The sequence below is a fragment of the Octopus sinensis genome, unplaced genomic scaffold (assembly GCF_006345805.1).
Source record: "Octopus sinensis unplaced genomic scaffold, ASM634580v1 Contig11448, whole genome shotgun sequence".
Lineage (NCBI taxonomy): Eukaryota > Metazoa > Mollusca > Cephalopoda > Octopoda > Octopodidae > Octopus > Octopus sinensis.
This window is the reverse complement of record NW_021832375.1, coordinates 72,501-82,500: the sequence shown is the minus strand read 5'-3', so window position 1 is coordinate 82,500 and position 10,000 is coordinate 72,501. Positions and strand designations below refer to the sequence as shown.

Here is a 10,000-nt window from a genome sequence, read left to right as displayed (position 1 = left end):
GTGACAGCAAGAGTGAGAAGAAGATGCCAAACAATGTAGGAGCGAGGACACAGCCTTGCTTTACCCCGTTTTTTATTTGGAAGGCGGCTGATGTTGAACCGTTGTGCTGTAAGGTGCCTTGCATGTCATCATGGAAAGACTTGATGATCCTCAGCAGCTTTGGTGGACATCCGATTTTTTGGAGCAGGAGGAAGAGGCCTGTTCTGCTTACCGAGTCAAAAGCCTTTGTTAGATCAATGAAGGCCATATATAATGGCATTTTCTGCTCTCTGGACTTCTCCTGAAGTTGGCGTATGGAGAATATCATATCGATAGTTGATCTGCTTCTTCTAAAGCCACACTGCGATTCCGGATAGATTCGAGAAGCAAGTAGTTGTAGCCTGGCCAGGATAACGCGGGCAAAGGTCTTTCCAACAGTGCTTAGGAGGGATATACCACGGTAATTGTTACAATCACCACGGTCACCTTTGTTTTTGTAGAGCGTAATGATGTTGGCATCCCGCATATCCTGAGGGACTGTACCCTCTTCCCAGCACTGACACAGAAGCTCATGAAGGTGCCGAAGCAGGATGGTGTTTTTGCCGGCTTTGATGATCTCTGAGGGGATGCCGTCTTTTCCCGGAGCCTTATTTCTTGCTAGGGAGTCAACAGCCTTGGTGAGCTCTGCTATAGATGGCGGACTGTCAAGTTCGCACATGACTGGCAAGATCTTGACACTCTCGACTGCAGCCTCAGCCACTGTGGTCTCCCGTAAGTAGAGATCCTGGTAGTGCTCCACCCATCTATCCATTTGCTTGCCTTGATCCCTGATGAGATCTCCAGTAGTTGATTTCAGAGGGGCTGACTTGGTTGCGGATGGGCCGAGGGACTTCTTCAAACCAGCATACATCCCACGGGTGTCGCCCCTGTCAGCAGCTGACTGGATACTCTGACAGATTTCCTGCCAATACCTATTTGCACAGCATCTGGCTGTCAGTTGGGTTTTATTTCGTGCCTTTCTGAGTTCTTCGAGTGACTTTGTAGAAGAGTCACTCTTGTATTGCACCAGAGCTGCACGCTTTGCTTCGATAACTGGCTCCAGCTCTGAGAGCCCAGCATTGAACCAATCTGGGTTTTGCCTTTCTCTCATGCCGAAAGTATCCAATGATGTCGTATACAAGGCTTCCCTGATATAGTCCCACCTACTTTCAGCAGAGGAGGTTGGGCAGCTACTGAGGGCAACCTTGATAGAAGCAACAAAACATTTTCGCAGTGTAGGGTCTGAGGTTCTGGCGGTGTTGATGCGTGGTCGGCCCACTTTCTTGGAGCGATGGACTTTTTTAGGGAGAATCCTCACCCTGCTTCTAATTAGTGAGTGGTCTGTGTCACAATCCGCACTGTGGTAACTGCGGGTCAATAGAGTGGAACTCAGAAAGGATCTCCGTGTAATGATGAGATCCAGCTGATGCCAGTGGTGAGATCTTGGATGTCTCCAGGATGCCTTGTGGGATGGCTTGCTGGTGAAGAATGTGTTGTGATGCACAGGTTGTGGTATGTGCAGAATTCGAGTAGTCTCTGACCATTGTCATTCATGTTGCCAATACCAAAGTGTCCAACACAAATGGGCCACGAATCATGGTCAGATCCCACGCGAGCGTTAAAATCCCCTAGAAGGTAGATATTTTCAGTCGTTGGTATATTTTCTAGGACACAGTTGAGATCTTTGTAGAACTGGTCCTTGGTCTCCTCTGAGCTGTAGAGAGTGGGAGCATAGATGCTGAGTAGATGTACTGAGCCAGAAGTCGAGAGGCGCAGTGAGAGGATACGCTCAGTGCCTCCCGATGGTGGTTCTATTGAGGAGAGTAGTGAGTTTCTCACTGCAAAGCCAACGCCATGTTGACGAGGTTCTTCTGGATCTCTTCCCTGCCAAAAGAAGGTGAAGTCCTGCTCTTTGAGTCTGCCGTTTGAGGGAAGTCTTGTCTCCTGCAGCCCAGCAATATCTATGTTGAGCCTCTTTAGTTCACGGTCAATGATGGCCGTTTTCCTTGTGTCTTCAATACTGAGAAGATCGTCAGATATTCCAGGACACATGGTCCTGACATTCCAGCTTGCCAACTGCAGAACTGGTGTTTTCTTGAATTTTAGTTGCTGCCTGGTGCAGAGGTTGCAGGCCGCTTTTCGAGTCGTACTCTTAGCTCCAAGCACCCAATGGAACAGGCGGCTTGTGGCGGGTCAGCACCTTATTAACTGGGGGCTGCCCAGCTTGAGGTGGGCAGTAGCTAACCAATAGGACACGGAAGTCCCTCCCACCGGCAGAGGTAACCCGTAGCGTCCATATTTTACGCCAATCTGAATGGACTTATCACTCGTAACTGTTACCTCCCGTGTTGTTTCTGCAGCTTTTTACAGCAGCACTGAAGTGTCCTCTCCAGTTTTGCGCAGGCCTGGGCTATAGATAAGAAAGTCCTGGGTAGCCCAATCGTCAGGTTTCCTCTCTCGACCTTGCTGATGTAGTCCAGTGGAGTGCAGTGCATTACGTTTGGCACCAGCTTGGTTGCAGGAGCTGCCGGCAGAGTGTCGAATCGAACACTAGACCGCCTTCGGGGCTCCACTCCGGATTTCATTGAAGGTTGTCTCCTTTCCGTAACCCTGGATAGGGGCCCATACCGGGTACTGTCAGCCGGAGCCAGCTGAGCCCGGAACTCGTGTCAGGCAGGGTCGTCACTCCCTGAAGTAGTGAAGAAGTTCGCTACCCACTACCTTTTCAAGTAATGTTAAATTATTATTACGGTTTTTTTTTTCCCTATGTTAAATTTCAACCACTAATATTCACCATCATCATCAGCAGCAGCAGTTGTAGTAGAAGCAGCAATATCACTAGGAGGGAAGTGGGAAGGGGAGAGAATAGAGAGATATCCGGTATTGGTGGTGAGGGTGGGTTTGGGCGGGCGCACAGCGAACAGGTCAGCCGGAATTTAGGGAGAATTAACGAAATTTTAATAGGTTGTTAGCGATGAGATCATTTAAAACTGTCAGTCCTAACGTAGTAGAGAGGGAGAAAAAAGAAAAAAGGAGCAAAAATATTCTTAGCTTTGCGTATCGTCATCGTGTGGCAGAATGAAAAAAAATGGCCAGCGAACAGGTCAGCCGGAATTTAGGAGAATTAACGAAATTCTAATAGGTTGTTAGCGATGAGATCATTTAAAACTGTCAGTCCTAACGTAGTAGAGAGGGAGAAAAAAGAAAAAAGGAGCAAAAATATTCTTAGCTTTGCGTATCGTCATCGTGTGGCAGAATGAAAATAAAAATGGCCGGCGAACAGGTCAGCCGGAATTTAGGGAGAATTAACGAAATTCTAATAGGTTGTTAGCGATGAGATCATTTAAAACTGTCAGTCCTAACGTAGTAGAGAGGGAGAAAAAAGAAAAAAGGAGCAAAAATATTCTTAGCTTTGCGTATCGTATATATATATATATCGTATATATATATATATATCGTATATATATATATATATATATGTATGTATATATATATATGTATTATATATATATATATAATATATATATATGTATATATATATATATATATATATATATATATATGTATATGTATGTGTATATATATATGTGTAAATGTGTGTGTAAATGTATATATGTGTGTGTATGTGTGTGTATATATGTATATATGTATATGTATATAGATATATATATATATATGTATATTATATATATATATATATATATATGTGTGTGAACGCTTGTGTGTTTATGTATATGTAGGTATGTAGAGTTATGTGTGTATGTATGTATGTATATATACATACGTGTAAATAGGTATATATGGGTATGTTTATATGTATGTATCCGTCTGTATAATGGGTAACTGCACGTATATATATTTATTATTATTATTTGAGTATGCATGTATGTATATATGTATATGCCTGTATGCATGTATGTATCTATGAACATAAGGAGGCGCGTGTCTGTGTGGATGTGTATGCATATGTATAGACATATGTATACATTTATGCATGTATGTACTTATGTGTATATATAGATGCGCGTGTGTGTGTGTGTATGTGTACGCATATATATATATATGTGTGTATGTGTATATATGTATGAATGTATATTTGTATGTATATGTATATGTATATATATGTATATATATATGTATATGTGTATGTATATGTATGTATGTGTATGTATGTGTATATGTATATGTGTATATATATTTATTAGTGTATATGTATGGACTAGTCTTCTGTGGGTGTATTGAGGTATGTATGTGTATGCGTGTAGATATGAATCAGTAGGTACGTGTACGTATGTGAATATACGTGAATGTATGTAGATGTATGTGTGTATGAATATAACACGTGCGTGTGCGTATGAGTATGAGTGTACGTGTGAGTGTGTGGGCGTGGGTGAGTGCTTGCGTTCGTATCAGTGAGTAGATAGATAAACGGACTCTTTAGATCACCCCTTGAGACCGGCTGACCGCGGTTACGATAAAAATAAAGATATAAACAAAAGTAATAATAAAATTAAAATAAGGGAATAAAAATGTGTGTGTATGTGTGTGCATGTATATGCATGTGTATATATATGTGTGTATGTATATATATGTGCGAGTGTGTATACATATGTGTATATATATGTATGTATATGTGTATTTGTGTGTACGTACATGGGTAAGTGTATATATATGTATATATATGTATATATATATATGTATATGTATGTATGTATATATATATGTATGTATATATGGGTATGTATGTATATGTATAGATATATGTGAATATGTGGGTGTATATATATATATATATATATATATATATATGTAGATGTACAAGTGAGAGTCTCCTTACTTACCTAAAACTTATAAATATTCACACCAGGAGAGAAGAGAAGAGAGACAAAATAAACTAACAAAACAGATAATAATAATAAACTTGTTTGCTAGTTAACGCCAACCACTCCGTGAGTGTAGTGGACGCTTTTTATGTGCCAGGGGAGGCTGGCAACGACCACGATCGGTTGGTGGTTTTTTTGTGCCACGGCAATCATCATCATCATCACCGAATAACGCCCACCTTCCATGCATTCACGAGTAAGATGGATGACAGGAGCCATCCAGGTAGAAAAAACTACCCTGGGCTACTGTCTATTTTGGCAGGGATTTTACAGCTGGATGCCCTTCCAAACGCCAACCACAAGTTTTGGCCCACTGTATGACACCTTGGGCAAGTACCTTCTTCTATGTGTGTGTGTGTGTGTATGTTTCCATTTGCCTTTACCGAAAATTGCTCAGGTATGAACGATGAGATTATCATTTTCCCTGTTAATAGACAAACCATTGGAATAAGTGATCCCTTGAACAACAGGTAAGGGTTAATTACATGAAGGGGATCCAGATCCAAAAAGAATGGATCAATATTATACTTATACAACCCATGGTAGTATGGAGGAAAGGTGTAAAATGATTGCTTTATATGCTTATACGTAAATATATAAGTCTATGTATGTGCATACTCGTGCGCATGTGTGAGTAGCTGTATGGCATAGTGATTCGGGTGTTACCCTCACAATAGCTAGATCGTGGGTTTGATTCTTGCAATGCCCTTCCTTTTCCAAGACTCCCGAATGTTCGCCTGCTTTCCTAACGAGTGGAGTGGCATCATTCAAAACGTAAAACAATGCAAAGCACATGTGACCAGTGATGTGTTACATCTGGCAGTATAGTCGATCATGTGACTACATGATTATATATATGTGTATATATATATATATATGTGTGTGTATGTGTGTCTTTTGTTTTCTGTAAATGTGTGTGTATGTGTGTGTGTGTGGGTGTGTGTACTTAAGGTTGGAATTTAAAACTATTTCTTGTGAAGGGTATCGGCTTGTAACATTTAATTAAGATCTTAATACATAAGCATTACGAAAGATTTCTTATGAATACATTTGTGTACACTACACACCGAGACAAAGGCCGGGTGACTGCTAGTATATATTATACACACATACACATAGTAGACTTAATAATATAGGCTAAGAGAAGAATAAGAGAGGGAGGAAATGGAGGAAGCGGAGGCCTTGAAATAAACACTGGGTCTACATTGAGGGAAAATAAGTTGAAAAACAGCACCAGAAGATCTGACCTCTCTGGTTTGTTTAAATTCAAAAGTGGTCAACCAGACGTGAAGTCTTGTGAAGCCACATACATCAGATCAACTAGAAGACAGATTCACCACAGACTGAGAAAGCATTTCCTCAAGACCACACCACCCAGGGCTTTATTCCAACAATGTCAATATTGCCAAGGGAAATATCGCACCAGGATTATAGAAAGAGGCGTAGATGATGGAAGCACTCCGTCGGTTATGACGACGAGGGTTCCGGTTGATCCGATCAACGGAACAGCCTGCTCGTGAAATTAACGTGTAAGTGACTGAGCACTCCACAGACACGTGTACCCTTAACGTAGTTCTCGGGGATATTCAGCGTGATACAGTGAGTGACAAGTTCGGCCCTTTGAAATACAAGTACAACAGAAATAGGAAGTAAGAGTGAGAGAAAGTTGTGGTGAAAGAGTACAGCAGGGATCACCACCATCCCTGCCGGAGCTTCGTGGAGCTTTAGGTGTTTTCGTTCAATAAACACTCACAACGCCCGGTCTGGGAATCGAAACCGCGATCCTACGACCGCTGATATCAACCACTGAAAGACAAAGATCCACTTCTTTAGAAGCACAGCACGAAGTTTGAAGCTCTGAAGTGAGCCAGACGAATGGAATCATTTACTGCATTCAGGAATATTAATCGGTACTTGTCAATTACACACATAAAATTAAAAATTAATGTAAAATATTTCCCTTTTTTTAGCTGAAGGCAGAAATTTATTGTAGAGATTGCATTAAATTATATGAAGAAAAAAGAGTTTATATTTTTTATATTCCTGTAAAATTGACTTAAAATTAAAATATTTCCTTGAAATATAAAATTCCATCAGGTATAATTAGGAATAATTTTCTTCCTTTAAATTTCCTCAAATATCTTTAGTTCAACCTTTCTATTCTTATAAAAATGCTGGACACAATTTTATAGTTTATATAATGTTTTGAGAAAATAAACATAAATGGGAATAGAAGAGCATTTGTATGTGCATACTCATATATATATATATACATATATACACAAATAATTTCCATTATTTAAACATGCTATAAATTAATAATTACTGACTAATTAGATTTGAAATACGTACATGACTTTAAAAAAATATTTGGGTTTATATGATTGCTTAAACACCCAAGTCTAAGCTCCAGCATGGCCACAACCCAATGCTTTAAAAAATAAAACGCATGACCCACATATCATATGTATAACTTGAAATCTCTCCACCACCAACACCGTTTAGTCTCTTAATCTCTCTCTCCCTCTCTCCCTCTCTTTCTCTCTCTATAAACGACAAACCAACTTTTCAATTATTATTCACCTCTTTCTCCTTTACAAATCTACACTTTTATATAATCATTTTATTTCCTCATCTATTCTACTGGTAATTCCAGAGAAATCAAACATAATTTCCTATTCTACTCTACGTACAAGACCCGAAATTTTGGAGGAGGAGGCCAGTCGATTAGGTCGACCCCAAGACGTAACTGGTACTCAATTTATCGACAGCGAAAGGATGAAAGGCAAAATTGACTTCGGCGGAATTTGACTTCAGAACGTAAAGACAGACAAAATACCGCTTAGCATTTCGTAAATTTTTTTTCTTTCCCACAAGGGAACAGTACAATCTGATATGGGGTCAGATTTAACGTATGAATCAACACAAAGATGGATTTTAAAATTTTACATAAATATGAAGAGTTCGGATGATAAAATATACAACATTACAGAATAGAGTGGGGGGGACGGGATGTGCTTGGACCCCACGAGCGCTGCCTCCCCACTGATGCTTTGGGTTCATCCTGCATTGTATTCATGCAGTTCCATCCGTACGCAGCTTTCGGGCGACATTCTTCCATCGATCTTGAAACATTTTCGCGGACAGGCATTTTCTCTCAAACCCTATTTTCCTTAGGTGGAAGGTGGAGAAATTAAACAACCCAGGGGCAGAGATAGAATGCCTATTATTAACCCTATTTTTAATTCACACAGCAGTTTAGAGACTCCGCCGTTCGTGCATAATAAACTTTATAATCATTCTAAACAATAAGGCGGCGAGTTGGCTGAAACGTTAGCACGCCGAGCGAAATGCGCAGCCGTATTTCGTCTGCCGTTACGTTCTGAGTTCAAATTCCGCCGAGGTCGACTTTGCCTTTCATCCTTTATGGGTCGATTAAATAAGTACCAGTTACACACTGGGGTTGATATTATTTACTTAATCCGTTTGTCTGTCCTTGTTTGTCCCCTCTGTGTTTAGCCCCTTGTGGGTAGTAAAGAAATAGGTATTTCGTCGGCCGCTACGTTCTGTGTTCAAATTCCGTCTAGGTCGACTTTGTCTTCCATAATTTGGGCTCGATTAAATAAGTACCAGTTACGCACTAGGGTCGATATAATCGATTAACCCCCTTCCCCACATATTTTCAAGTCCTTGTGCCAAGAGAAGAAATAATAATTCTAGACAACATGAAATAATTCTCAGAAGACATCCATCTGATAGATAATATTTAAGATTGCTATAAATCATATTTAATGCATTCCACATCAAAATGTTAACATAGGATAAAGAAGTGGGGAGAGAAATGTATGCAGTCACTCACTTTTTGAATGTTTAAACAATTCATACTCTTTCCTACAAGATATAAATATTATTTAAAATACGAGAACAATTACATTTAGATGCAAAATTTAAGAAATATTCTTTTCTACTCAAGACACAAGGCCCCAGATTTGGTGGGAGGTGGCCAGTAGATAAGTGTAATACCAGTACGCGACCAGTACGAAAGGATGAAAGGCAAAGTCGACCTCGGTGGAATTTGAACTCAGAAAAAAAAGACAGACGAAACATCGCTAAGTGTTTCGCCCGGCGTGCTAACGTTTCTGCCAAGCTAGCTGCCTTTTCTTTTCTACGATAGGCACAAGGCGAGGGAACCAGTTGATTGGATCGACACCAGTATGCAACTGGTATTTAATTCATCGACCCCAAAAGGATAAAGGGTAAAGTCAACCTCGGTGGAATTTGAACTCAGAATGGGAAGACGGACGAAATGCGTTGCAGCATTTCGTCCGGCGTGCTAACGTTTCTGCCAGCTCACGCCTTAAATTAAATAAAAATTATTTTCTACTCTAGGCACAAGGGGAGGGAGCCTGATGCTCGAGAAAAATTTAAAACTCTTGTACATATATACATACATACATACATACATACATATATACATACATACTTACATACATACATACATATATACATACATACTTACATACATACATACTTACATACATACATACATACATATATATATATATATATAAAGTTAATCCAAACAAGAAAGCACATAAAACACAACAACGAAAGGACGTGGAACAAATAGTATTATTGGACGCTCAGGAAAGAACGAAAGATCCAGAGAAGGGAAGACAGAGGGAAAAAAATCGTATATATATATAATTATATATATATATATATATATATATATATATATATATATATATAATATATATTCGTAACTCTATTTCCAGCCCTTCTACATTTGTATTTCTCAAGATAAGATTCAAGACAAGAAAATTTTTTTTACCTTATTTCAAATGGTTTCGATGCTGGAGAAGCTTGGGATTCGTGTTTCCTCACGAAGCGAAAGGATATAAATGTTTCTTAGTTAGTTAATAAGCAGGAGGTGACTACTCTTATTCAATTTCGTGCCACACCCTGACTAACACAAGATCTTTTATTCAAATTTGAATGCTCTTTACAATTTGTCATGTCAAAGTATAATTCAATTCATTTCGTATGACGTAACCTCTCCATAATTGTCTGAAAACCTATGTGCATATATATATTAT

The 10,000-nt window shown here is 39.5% G+C and overlaps 1 protein-coding gene across 6 annotated transcripts in view; it reads right to left on the bottom strand.

Moving 5' to 3' along the window:
- LOC115228946 (E3 ubiquitin-protein ligase MIB2-like) overlaps window positions 1–10,000 on the bottom strand; it is a 78,148-nt gene that overhangs the window by 54,555 nt on the left and 13,593 nt on the right. For 3 of the 6 annotated variants that reach the window (XM_036499050.1, XM_029799389.2, XM_036499049.1), the window contains exon 1: window positions 9,736–9,946. The exons of 1 other annotated variant lie outside the window; for it this stretch is intronic. The gene's annotated coding sequence lies outside the window, so the exon portion shown is untranslated. Of the gene's footprint in view, window positions 1–9,735; window positions 9,954–10,000 lie in introns of those variants that run through there. 2 more of the 6 variants (XM_036499052.1, XM_036499053.1) reach the window with 2 other exon arrangements.